General features: G+C 42.5%; 1 pseudogene; it reads right to left on the reverse strand.

The window, feature by feature from the left end:
- The window catches only part of LOC116883250, a 28,526-nt pseudogene extending 19,696 nt beyond the window's left edge, over positions 1-8,830 (reverse strand).
- Between the last annotated feature and the right edge of the window lie 4,958 nt (positions 8,831-13,788).

Raw genomic sequence — 13,788 nt, forward strand, 5'->3', positions numbered from 1 at the left:
ATGGGGTCTCGAGCCCCATCAAGCTCTTCCAGTTCTTTCTCTGATTCCTTCAATGGGGGTCCCATTCTCAGTTCAGTGGTTTCCTGCTGGCATTCGCCTATGTATTTGCTGTATTCTGGCTGTGTCTCTCAGGAGCCATCTACATCCGGCTCCTGTCGGCCTGCACTTCTTTGCTTCATCCATCTTGTCTAATTGGGTGGCTGTATATGTATGGGCCACATGTGGGGCAGGCTCTGAATGGGTGTTCCTTCAGTCTCTGTTTTAATCTTTGCCTCTCTCTTCCCTGCCAAGGGTATTCTTGTTCCCCTTTTAAAGAAGGAGTGAAGCATTCACATTTTGATCATCCGTCTTGAGTTTCATTTGTTCTAGGCATCTAGGGTAATTCAAGCATTTGGGCTAATAGCCACTTATCAATGAGTGCATACCATGTATGTCTTTCTGTGATTGGGTTAGCTCACTCAGGATGATATTTTCCAGTTCCAACCATTTGCCTCACGAATTTCATAAAGTCGTTGTTTTTTGATAGCTGAGTAATATTCCATTGTGTAGATGTACCACATTTTCTGTATCCATTCCTCTGTTGAAGGGCATCTGGGTTCTTTTCCAGCTTCTGGCTATTATAAATAAGGCTGCGATGAACATAGTGGAGCCGTGTCTTTTTTTATATGTTGGGGCATCTTTTGGGTATATGCCCAAGAGAGGTATAGCTGGATCCTCAGGCAGTTCAATGTCCAATTTTCTGAGGAACCTCAGACTGATTTCCAGAATGGTTGTACCAGTCTGCAACCCCACCAACAATGGAGGAGTGTTCCTCTTTCTCCGTGATCCTCGCCAGCATTTGCTGTCACCTGAGTTTTTGATCTTAGCCATTCTCACTGGTGTGAGGTGAAATCTCAGGGTTGTTTTGATTTGCATTTCCCTTATGACTAAAGATGTTGAACATTTCTTTAGGTGTTTCTCAGCCATTTGGCATTCCTCAGCTGTGAATTCTTTGTTTAGCTCTGAACCCCATTTTTTAATAGGGTTATTTGTCTCCCTGCGGTCTAACTTTTTGAGTTCTTTGTATATTTTGGATATAAGCCCTCTATCTGTTGTAGGATTGGTAAAGATCTTTTCCCAATCTGTTGGTTGCCGTTTTGTCCTAACCACAGTGTCCTTTGCCTTACAGAAGCTTTGTAGTTTTATGAGATCCCATTTGTCGATTCTTGATCTTAGAGCATAAGCCATTGGTGTTTTGTTCAGGAAATTTTTTCCAGTGCCCATTTGTTCCAGATGCTTCTCTAGTTTTTCTTCTATTAGTTTGAGTGTGTCTGGTTTGATGTGGAGGTCCTTGATCCACTTGGACTTAAGCTTTGTACAGGGTGATAAGCATGGATCGATCTGCATTCTTCTACATGTTGACCTCCAGTTGAACCAGCACCATTTGCTGAAAATGCTATCTTTTTTCCATTGGATGGATTTGGCTCCTTTGTCAAAAAAAAAATCAAGTGACCATAGGTGTGTGGGTTCATTTCTGGGTCTTCAATTCTATTCCATTGGTCTATCTGTCTGTCTCTGTACCAATACCATGCAGTTTTTATCCATTGCTCTGTAATACTGCTTGAGTTCAGGGATAGTGATTCCCCTGAAGTCCTTTTATTGTTGAGGATAGTTTTAGCTATCCTGGGTTTTTGTTATTCAGATGAATTTGCAAATTGTTCTGTCTAACTCTTTGAAGAATTGGATTGGTATTTTGATGGGGATTGCATTGAATCTGTAGATCGCTTTTGGTAAAATGGCCATTTTACTATATTAATCCTGCCAATCCATGAGCATGGGAGATCTTTCCACCTTCTGAGGTCTTCTTCGATTTCTTTCTTCAGTGTCTTGAAGTTCTTATTGTACAGATCTTTTACTTGCTTGGTTAAAGTCACACCGAGGTACTTTATATTATTTGGGTCTATTATGAAGGGTGTCGTTTCCCTAATTTCTTTCTCGGCTTGTTTCTCTTTTGTATAGAGGAAGGCTACTGATTTATTTGAGTTAATTTTATACCCAGCCACTTTGCTGAAGTTGTTTATCAGCTTTAGTAGTTCTCTGTGGAACTTTTGGGATCACTTAAATATACTATCATATCATCTGCAAATAGTGATATTTTGACTTCTTCTTTTCGATCTGTATCCCTTGACCTCCTTTTTGTTGTCTGATTGCTCTGGCTAGAACTTCAAGAACTATATTGAATAAGTAGGAGAGAGTGGGCAGCCTTGTCTAGTCCCTGATTTTAGTGGGATTGCTTCAAGTTTCTCTCCATTTAGTTTAATGTTAGCAACTGGTTTTGCTGTATATGGCTTTTACTATGTTTAGGTATGGGCCTTGAATTCCTATTCTTTCCAGGACTTTTATCATGAAGGGGTGTTGAATTTTGTCAAATGCTTTCTCAGCATCTAATGAAATGATCATGTGGTTTTGTTCTTTCAGTTTGTTTATATAATGGATCACGTTGATGGTTTTCCGTATATTAAACCATCCCTGCATGCCTGGGATGAAGCCTACTTGATCATGGTGGATGATTGTTTTGATGTGCTCTTGGATTCGGTTTGCCAGAATTTTGTTGAGTATTTTTGTGTCGATGTTCATAAGGGAAATTGGTCTGAAGTTCTCTTTCTTTGTTGGATCTTTGTGTGGTTTAGGTATAAGAGTAATTGTGGCTTCATAGAAGGAGTTCGGTAGTGCTCCATCTGTTTCAATTTTGTGGAATAGTTTGGATAATATTGGTATGAGGTCTTCTATGAAGGTCTGATAGAATTCTGCACTAAACCCGTCTGGACCTGGGCTCTTTTTGGTTGGGAGACCTTTAATGACTGCCTCTATTTCCTTAGGAGTGATGGGGTTGTTTAACTGGTTTATCTGTTCCTGATTTAACTTCGGTACCTGGTATCTGTCTAGGAAATTGTCCATTTCCTGCAGATTTTCAAGTTTTTTGAATATAGGCTTTTATAGTAAGATCTGATGATTTTTGAATTTCCTCTGAATCTGTAGTTATGTCTCCCTTTTCATTTCTGATTTTGTTAATTTGGACACACTCTCTGTGTCCTCTCGTTAGTCTGGCTAAGGGTTTATCTATCTTGTTGATTTTCTCAAAGAACCAACTTTTGGTTCTGTTGATTCTTTCTATGGTTCTTTTTGTTTCTACTTGGTTGATTTCAGCACTGAGTTTGATTATTTCCTGCCTTCTACTCCTCCTGGGTGTATTTGCTTCTTTTTGTTCTAGAGCTTTTTAGGTGTGCTGTCAAGCTGCTGACATATGCTCTTTCCTGTTTTCTTTCTGCAGGCACTCAGCGCTATGAGTTTTCCTCTTAGCACAGCTTTCATTGTGTCCCATAAGTTTGGGTATGTTGTACCTTCATTTTCATTAAATTCTAAAAGTTTTAATTTCTTTCTTTATTTCTTCCTTGACCAGGTTATCATTGAGTAGAGCATTGTTCAATTTCCATGTATATGTGGGCATTCTTCCCTTATTGTTATTGAAGACCAGCTTTAGGCCGTGGTGGTCCGATAGCACGCATGGGATTATTTCTATCTTTCTGTACCTGTTGAGGCCCGTTTTTTGACCAATTATATGGTCAATTTTGGAGAAAGTACCATGAGGAGCTGAGAAGGTATATCCTTTTGCTTTAGGGTAGAACGTTCTATAAATATCCGTTAAGTCCATTTGGCTCATGACTTCTCTTAGTCTGTCTACGTCTCTGTTTAATTTCTGTTTCCATGATCTGTCCATTGATGAGAGTGGGGTGTTGAAATCTCCTACTATTATTGTGTGAGGTGCAATGTGTGTTTTGAGCTTTAGTAAGGTTTCTTTTACGTATGTAGGTGCCCTTGTATTTGGGGCATAGATATTAAGATTGAGAGTTCATCTTGGTGGATTTTTCCTTTGATGAATATAAAGTGTCCTTCCTTATCTTTTTTGATGAGTTTTAGTTGAAAAATTGATTTTATTTGATATTAGAATGGCTACTCCAGCTTGCTTCTTCTGACCATTTGCTTGGAAAGTTGTTTCCCAGCCTTTCACTCTGAGGTAGTGTCTGTCTTTGTCTCTGAGGTGTGTTTCCTGTAGGCAGCAGAATGCAGGGTCCTCGTTGCATATCAGTTTGTTAATCTATGTCTTTTTATTGGGGAGTTGAGGCCATTGATGTTGAGAGATATTAAGGAATAGTGATTATTGCTTCCTGTTATATTCATATTTGGATGTGAGGTTATGTTTGTGTGCTTTTCTTCTCTTTGTTTTGTTGCCAAGCCGATTAGTTTCTTGCCTCTTCTAGGGTATAGCTTGCCTCCTTATGTTGGGCTTTACCATTTATTATCCTTTGTAGTGCTGGATTTGTAGAAAGATATTGTGTAAATTTGGTTTTGTCATGGAATATCTTGGTTTCTCCATCTATGTTAATTGAGAGTTTTGCAGGATACAGTAGCCTGGGCTGGCATTTGTGTTCTCTTAGGGTCTGTAGGACATCAGTCCAGGATCTTCTGGCCTTCATAGTTTTTGGCGAAAAGTCTGGTGTGATTCTGATAGGTCTGCCTTTATATGTTACTTGACCTTTTTCCCTTGTTGCTTTTAATATTCTTTCTTTATTTTGTGCGTTTGGTGTTTTGACTATTATGTGACGGGAGGTGTTTCTTTTCTGGTCCAATCTATTTGGAGTTCTGTAGGCTTCTTGTATGCCTATGGGTATCTCTTTTTTTAGGTTAGAGAAGTTTTCTTCTATGATTTTGTTGAAGATATTTACTGGTCCTTTGAGCTGGGAGTCTTCACTCTCTTCTATACCTATTATCCTTAGGTTTGATCTTCTCATTGAGTCCTGGATTTCCTGTATGTTTTGGACCAGTAGCTTTTCCGCTTTACATTATCTTTGACAGTTGAGTCAATGATTTCTATGGAATCTTCTGCTCCTGAGATTCTCTCTTCCATCTCTTGTATTCTGTTGGTGAAGCTTGTATCTACAGCTCCTTGTCTCTTCTTTTGGTTTTCTATATCCAGGATTGTTTCCATGTGTTCTTTCTTGATTGCTTCTATTTCCATTTTTAATTCCTTCAACTGTTTGATTGTGTTTTCCTGGAATTCTTTCAGGGATTTTTGTGTCTCCTCTCTATGGGCTTCTACTTGTTTATGTTTTCCTGGAATTCTTTCAGGCATTTTTGCAATTCCTCTCTGTAGGCTTCTACTTGTTCTCCAAGGGAGTTCTTCACGTCTTTCTTGAAGTCCTCCAGCATCATGGTCAAATATGATTTTGAAACTAGATCTTGCTTTTCTTGTGTGTTTGGATATTCTATGTTTGTTTTGATGGGAGAATTGGGCTCCGATGGTGCCATGTAGTCTTGGTTTCTGTTGCTTGGGTTCCTGCGCTTGCCTCTCGCCATCAGATTATCTCTAGTGTTCCTATGTTCTGCTATTTCTGACAGTGGCTAAACTGTCCTATAAGCCTGTGTGTCAGGAGTGCTGTAGACCTGTTTTCCTCTTTTCTTACAGTCAGTTATGGGGACAGAGTGTTCTGCTTTCGGGCATGTAGTTTTTCCTCTCTACAGGTCTTCAGCTGTTCCTGTGGACCTGTGTCTTGAGTTCACCAGGCAGGTCACTTGCAGCAGAAATGTTGGTCTTACCTGTGGTCCCGAGGCTCAAGTTTGCTCGCGGGGTGCTGCCCACGGGCTCTCCGCGGCGGCAGCAACCAGGAAGATCTGCGCCGCCCTTTCCGGGAGCCTCCGTGCACCAGGGTTCCAGATGGAGTTTGGTGTTTTCCTCTGGAATCAGTAATGTGTGCAGAGTGCAGTCTCTTCTGGTTTCGCAGGTGTGTCTGCCTCTCTGAAGGTTAGCTCTCCCTCCCACGGGATTTGGGTGCCTTGTATAAGCTCTTTTAAAGTATGATGTGCTCTTTCCACAATTCCTTGACCCTGGGGATTGTATGGTAATCCTGTAGTATGACCGACCTGCATTGTCTGGCAAAATGCCTGAAAGGACTTTGCTGTGTAGGCAGGCCCATTGTCTGTCTTGAGACTATCAGGCTTTCCCCAGGCCGCCCATGCCTCTAAGCAATGACTAATGGCATTACGAGTCTTTTCACCAGTCATCAGAGTAGTGTGTATAATACTGGAACAGGTATCAACAGAAACATGAGCATATTTTAAATTTCCAAATTGAGGTATGTGTGTGACATCCATAATTTGGGGGGTGCCTGGACTGTATTGAATTAAAACTGGTTCTTGAGAATCAACCATATAGGCACCTACACCTGTTTTGGAGCCATCTGTATAAATACCTAACGCTCCTGACAAAGGCTCTGAGGCAGTGACCTTTGGAAAAATCACTAGATGTTCAATGAAAAATTGTAGCAAAGGATCCTTAGGATAATGATTGTCAAACTCTCCATCAAAACTACAGTGTAATATGGCCTAATCATCTATCAAGGCACACAATGTTTCTATCTGAGCTGTAGTATATGGTATAATAATTTTCTTGGGTAAAATACCAAAATGCTGAATACAAGATTTAATGTCTAATACAGCAAGCTGTGCAACAGCAGAAGGGTAACATTCAAGGATCTTATTAGGAGAAGTATGGGGATAAATCCAAAGAAGTGGTCCCTGTTGCCATAGCACTCATGTAGGCTGACGAAAGGTTCTCAGTATACACAAAAGCAGATCCTCCTTTTCCTTGTACCTTCTTAACCACTTTCTTGCCTAATTGTCTGCCTCGTTGCCACGTGGCACTAGCGTGTGGCCAGTCTGGATCATATCTCTCCCTCTCACACTGAGCAGCCTCTTCCTCGAGATCAGCCTCATCATCCCAAAATCCAGTCTCCAAAACACAGAGTCTATTCTTCATGCTACAAGGTTTGACTGCCAATTCTTACATATGAACGCATGATGATGCGGTCTCCAATACCTCAACAAAGAGACATTGCCTTAAAATCTTTTAGAAGCCTGGTTTCTAGGATAAGATTTCCATAAAAATATCATCCCAATTTAGACTTGTTTCCCTAGATTGGCTCATGCCACATGTTGTCTAGAATGACTCCATCCAAATTTACCAGTTTTATGTCAACTTTCTGTTACCAATGTTACATTTTTTTTAAACCATATCCAATAACTTAAAAGTCAATAGTCCATAACCAAGGCATGTAGAGAATATTTATACATTTAAAACCAATCAGAAACAAAATTGAAGTGGCTACACATACCTTTAATATTTAAATCAATCACCATTTTTACTTTTTCTAGCTGTAGTTTTAAGAGAAACACCTTGTCACCTGTTGAGTCCAATACTCACAGTCAAAGATTTTTCTAAGAGAAACAGCCATAAGTTCCATTACCTTAGAAGCTGTGAAGCTCCTGGTGTCTTTAGGATCGGCTAGTATAAACATTTAGCCAGCCTCCTGGGGAGCTTGCCCAGCCGACTTAGGCTTCTAGCTACAGATGCAGGCTCCAAAAGCCAATTGAAACTTTTTATTTATTTGTTCCTTTCTTGAAAGGAGTTAAAGCTACATCAATGGGTGAATCAACCAGCATTTAAAATTTTAACCTTTTCTTTTAAACATGAAACACAAAACATTCAAGCAACGAGAAGCAAAACCCAGACATAAATTGACATACATGGACAGCTTGGTGCACCAAGGACAGACAATAGACACAGAGGAAAAGAACTAGATGGTGTTCCACCAAAGGGACCCAGACATCCTACCTAAAGAACCCAGAACCAGAAATAAGCACTTCTCCAATAGGAGCCAGCAAGGAGGCAAGACGTCTCCCATCTCCTTCTGTCTCCAGGAGAGCTTCAAAAAACTTAAGCTCATTTCCTTCTTTTGCCAAAGCATCTGTGGAGAGTTTGGGAGCACTGTTTTTCTCAACCCCATTCTCTCTCTTGTCTAGGGTGTAAACTGTCTCTAGTCAGGGTCCAAAGACTAAAACCATCTATGAGAATCAACTTTGCTTCTCTAGATTAACATAACTCTAAAAGAACACATACACAAAAACATTTTACCTTGTCCCCGTTTGACCACTACCACTACCCCAAATCTTTATCTTTGCACATGCTTTCAATTTCTGCAATCCTTCTGAATTCTGCTTACTGGGGCCTTTAAAATCTGTATCCACCACCTGAGTTCCCATTTGAGGGGTCAATATGAGTCTGGTGGTGGAACTGAGGTCGAGTCCTGCGCTTCCTTTTGTTGCTCTGCGGGGCGGCCCCGGACCCAATGGTTCTACCTTTAGTTTCACTTTCTCTAAGCTGTCGGCGATGCTTTCTAGATTGTCTGACATTTCTAAGGTCAAGGCTTTTAAAGAAGAATATATCTTATTTGTTTCCTGGTCCTGATTATCCTCTTTTTTTTATCTCTGCCTTCTCTCTGTTCCTTTTATCTCCTTTTCTTTTCTTTTTTTCTTTCGAGACCTTTTCTCCCTTTGACATACATTCTTGTTGCTCTGCAAGGACCCTCTGACCTGTCCTAATGGCTCTAATGGCTTCCTCACATCGTTTATCCTCTAAGCAGGCACGGATCATTCGCCAAAGAGGTTTTGGTCCCGGCTTAAGCTTGCCCTCTGTGGCTTCTCTATCCCACACAAAGAAAAAAAGAAACAAAATTACAAGCCCTACCCACAAAGGATCAGTTGGAAACAACATTGCCTTAGTTCACAAACCTTTTGGCCTCTATACCAAGGCTTTCATCGTCTCTGCTTACCTCCAGAGAACCTTATCATCCCTTATCCAGGAACTTTACCGACGTTGCCGTCCTGAAACTGAAGAGTTCTGAATCCACGAGAATGTCCTCGGGTCCCCGTACGGGCCACCAGTTGTAGCGTCCATCTTGACCGGCAATGAAGACGCAACACGGTCGGATTCTTCTCAACAGCCTTTATTGCAGGACCACCTCTGCTGATATGGAGACCTCGAGCAACAAAAGCGCTCGCCTTATATACACAACAGGCTGGGGCTATGCTAATTGTCTTTCAGGGATTGGCGGAGCACAAATCACCCCACTATCACTCCACTATCACCCCACTATCACCCCTGCTACTTGTCCTCCAGGGATTGGTGGAGCATGAATCCCTCATTAGCATATTAATGTCCCGGCCAACTGACGCCAGGTGCAAAACCCGCGCATGCACAGTACTGCTGTTCACCACAGGAGGGTGCCCTACAATGACTGGTATCAGGTTGAGGGGCTCTTTGGTTCTCTTGCACCTCTGCAGCTGAGTGCATACACAGAGCACTCTCTAGCCTGGCAGCTGACGCACTTTCTACCCTTGTCCCTCCTGGGTCCTGGTGATGCAAATTTTCCAGGATCATGGCAGCCTTGGAATAGTACTCCTCCTTGGAATCACAGATGGGGGAGGAGGGAAACAGGACATGGAGAAGGTTTGAGGCTGGAACCCCAGGTGGGGTTTGATCCCTTGTCTCAAGGATCTGCAGATATGGTCTTCTTCTGCATTTCACTGGAAATTCTGTGATGTTAAATTCCAGCTTCCTTTCAGTTTTTGAGTTAAGGAAGGAATGATCATCAGCAGTGTTTCAGCCCCTTCTCAGGAGTACTGATTGAAGCGCAAGGCAGGTCTTTGCACCCTAGACTAATGCCCCCCCTTCTTTCATTTTTTTCTCCATCTTTATTAACTTGGATAATTCTTATTTACATTTCAATTGTTATTCCCTTTCCCAGTTTCCTGGTCAACATCCCCCTAACCCTCCCCCCTCCCTTCTATATGTGTGTTCTCCTCCCTATCCTCCCCCATTACTGCCCTCCCCCAACAATCACGTTCACTGGGGGTTCAGTCTTGGCAGGACCAAGGTCTTACCCTTCCACTGGTGCTCTTACTAGGCTCTTGCTACCTGTGCGGTTGGAGCCCAGGGTCAGTCCATCCAATCCTCCAACTGATAGAGGGCTAATATCCAAAATATACAAAGAAATTATGAAGTTAGACTGCAGGGAGACAAATAACCCTATTTAAAAAATGGGGTTCAGAGCTAAACAAAGAATTCACAGCTGAGGAATGCCGAATGGCTGAGAAACACCTAAAGAAATGTTCAACATCCTTAGTCATAAGGGAGATGCAAATCAAAATGACCCTGAGATTCCGCCTCATACCAGTCAGAATGGCTAAGATCAAAAACTCAGGTGACGGCAGACGCTGGTGAAGATGTGGAGAAAGAGGAACACTCCTCCATTGTTGGTGGGATTGAGACTGGTACAACCATTCTGGAAATCAGTCTGGAGGTTCCTCAGAAAATTGATCATTGAACTACCTGAGGACCCAGCTATACCTCTCTTGGGCATATACCCAAAAGATGCCCCAAAACATAACAAAGATACATGCTCCACTATGTTCATAGCAGCCTTATTTATAATAGCCAGAGCTGAAAAGAACCCAGATGTCCTTCAACAGAGGAATGGATACAGAAAATGCGGTACATCTACACAATGGAATACTACTCAGCTATCAAAGACTAATGCCCTTCTTGATGGTGTTATGTATATCACACTTTTCTATGACCTTCCTTAAGGGTATCCTTAAGGAATGCAGTCCCCTTTTGGGGTTGAGGATGGAGGGCTGGTCAGGCAGGGCGAGTTGAGGCCTGCTCTTCAATGATCACTGTTTGATGGGAGATCTCCCTGAAGCTGTGTCAACTTCCAGTATGGCAGGAATCTGGTGGCAGTTCCTTCTTGTTGTCCCACATTAGTTGCCCTGTCGTCATTCTGTGGCTCCTTATTGTTATGGACCATCTGACAATGCTCAGCAAGGATAGATGGTGGCCTGATGGCTTTATTTTGCAGGGTGCCCTGGACAAGTTCTGAGTGGGCTTACAAATGGCTTCTTTTTTTGTGTTTTTCCTTTTTTTTTTCTCTTTTTTTCTTTTTTTCGGAGCTGGGGACCGAACCCAGGGCCTTGCGCTCGCTAGCAAGCGCTCTACCGCTGAGCTAAATCCCCAACCCCGTGTTTTTCCTTTTTTAATGGGATATTTCTTTATTTACATTTCAAATGTTAGTCCCTTTCCTGATTTCCTGTCCATAAGCCCCCCCTCCCCTCCCCTCCCCTTCTTCTATATGGGTGTTCCCCTCCCCATCCAGCACTCCTTCCTGTGCCCCCAGACATTCCCCTACACTAGGGGGTCCAACTTGGCAGGACCAAGGGCTTCTCCTCCCATTGGTGCCCAACAAGGCCATTCTCTCCTACATATGCAATTGGAACCTCTATTGGCCTGTTTTGTGTGTCAACTTGATACAAGCTGGAGTTATCACAGAAAAGGAGCCTCAGTTGAGGAAATGTCTCCATGAGGCCCAGCTGTAAGGTATTTTCTCAATTAGTGATCAAGGGGGGATGACCCAGCCCATTGTGGGTGGTGCTGTCCCTGGGCTGATGGTCTTGGGTTCTATAAGAGAGCAAGCTGAGCAAGCCAGGGGAAGCAAGCCAGTAAGTAACATCCTTCAATGGCCTCTGCATCAGCTCCTGCCTCCTGACCTTCCTGAGTTTCTGTCCTGACTTCCTTTGGTGATGAACAGCAACATGGAAGTGTAAGCTAAATAAACCCTTTCCTCCCTGGTCATGATGTTTTGTGCAGGAATAGGAATCCTGAATAAGACAAATTTGTACCAGCATAGTGGGGGTATTCCTATGACAACTTGACCATGTTTTGGGGAGGACTGTGGAACTTTGAGCTAGAAGAATTATTGTGATGTTAAGAGCTTCTGTAGGAGAATGGAAGATAATGTTGAGAACAGTGCAGAAGATGGAGGCCTGGCTTGTGAAATTTCAGAGAAGATTAAAGACCCTTTTCAGGGCCATGTTGTTTTGATTGTGAAGATTCTGTGGTTTTTGTTATCTGGGGGCTGAAGAATCAGCTGTGATTAACAAGATACCAGAACTACCAAAGTGAACCTTTGCGTTACTGGGACTATTGATGCTGGTCAGCTGGAGCTAAGAAATTAGTGGTGATTAAGAAGAGACCAGCATCACTGAGGTGAAATCTTCTGGAAAGTGTTTCTGAGAGCACAAAGAGGCTGTGTTCTAGAGATAGTCAAGGTTGTACCTTGTGCTGTGGCTGGACTTGGTAATGTGTAAGAGTCACCCAGGTGGTACTGGTTTTGAAGGCAGGAAGGGGTCATGAAGAGCAGCTGAGGCTGGGCACTGTGAGAGGCCATGGAAGGCCATTGGTGAAGGTGCAGCCTCAGTTGCAGTTAATGGCCCAGGACTGAAGGGGTCATACAAAGGAGTTGAAGCCTGGCACCATGAAGAGAGCCTGTGAAAGGCTATTGGTGAAGCCTAGTTGCAGTGGAAGACAGCAGCATTTTGGAGATGCCAGTGCCATGAGATGACCATCAAGAGCAGCAGCAGCAGTGGAGTACAGGCAGCTGGAGCCTAGTAGACAAGGGGTGTGCTACAAAGGGCAGAGCTGGAGAAGTGACCCAAGCCCTTGGAGGAGCCTGGAAGATCTTTGGTGGATCCCAGACATTGAACAGTTAAGAGTTTAATTTTGCTTTTGATTGTGACTGTGCCCTGATATTTTTCCCTTTTGAAGGAAGAAAGTATTTTAGTGGAGTTCATAGTTAAGAGACTTTGAATTTCAAAATGACTATGAATTTTAAAAGATATTGGCTATTTTAAAGGGGTTGAACTTTTAATATGTAAAGATTGTGAGACTCAAAAGTTATTTAGATCTTGGGGATGAATAAGAAAGTAAGGGTTGAAGCTTAATTGTGATGTGCTTCTGTGTCAAGGTAACCAGGGGTCAGTTGTACTGGCTAGTTTTGTGTCTTAACTTGACACAAGCTGGAGTTATCACAGAAAAGGAAACTCAGTTGTTGAAATGCCTTCATGAAACCCAGCTGTAAGGCATTTTCTCAACTAGTGGTCAAGGTGGGAGGACCCAGCCCATTGTGGGTGGTGCCATCCCTGGGCTCGTGGTCTTGGGTTCTATAAGAGAGCAAGCTGAGCAAGCCAGGGGAAGCAAGTCAGTAAGAAACATCCTTCCATGACCTCTACATCAGCTCCTGCTTCCTGACCTGCTTGAGTTCCAGTCCTGACTTCGTCTGGTCAGCAACGTGGAAGTGTAAGCTGAATAAACCCTTTTTGGTCATAATGTTTGTGCAGGAATAGAAACCCTGACTAAGACAAGAGACATGGGTCAGACCATGTATAGTTTTAGAGTAGTGGTTTAGTCCCTAGAAGCTCTGGTTGGTTGTCATTGTTTTCATGGGGTTGCAAGCCCTTCAGCTCTTTCAACCCTTTCTCTAATTCCTCCAATGGCAGTCCTGTCCTTGGTTCAGTGGTTTGCTGCCAGCATTTGCCTCTGTATTTGACATGCTCTGGCTGTGTCTCTCCAGAGAGATCTATATCAGGTTCTTGTCATCATGCATTTTTTAGCTTCATCATTCTTACCTAGTTTTGGTGGCTGTATATATATGAGCCATGTATGGGACAGGCTCTAAATGGCCATTCCTTAAGTCTCTGCTCTAAACTTTGCCTCCATATCCTCTCCTATGAATATTTTTGTTTCCCCTTTTAAGAAGGAGTGAAGCATCCACATTTTGGTCATCCTTCTTCTTAAACTTCATGTGGTCTGTGGATTGTATCTTGGGTAATTTGAGCTTTGCAGTTTTACGAGGTCCCATTTATTGATTCTTGATCTTATTGGTGTTTTGTTCAGGAAAATTTCCCCAATGCCCATGTATTCAAGATTCCTCCCAAGTTTTTTTTTTTTAAGATTTATTTATTTATTATATATAAGTACACTGTAGCTGTCTTCAGATACACCAGAAGAGGGCATCAGAT

Source organism: Rattus rattus, chromosome 14 (assembly GCF_011064425.1).
Source record: "Rattus rattus isolate New Zealand chromosome 14, Rrattus_CSIRO_v1, whole genome shotgun sequence".
NCBI classification, from domain to species: domain Eukaryota; kingdom Metazoa; phylum Chordata; class Mammalia; order Rodentia; family Muridae; genus Rattus; species Rattus rattus.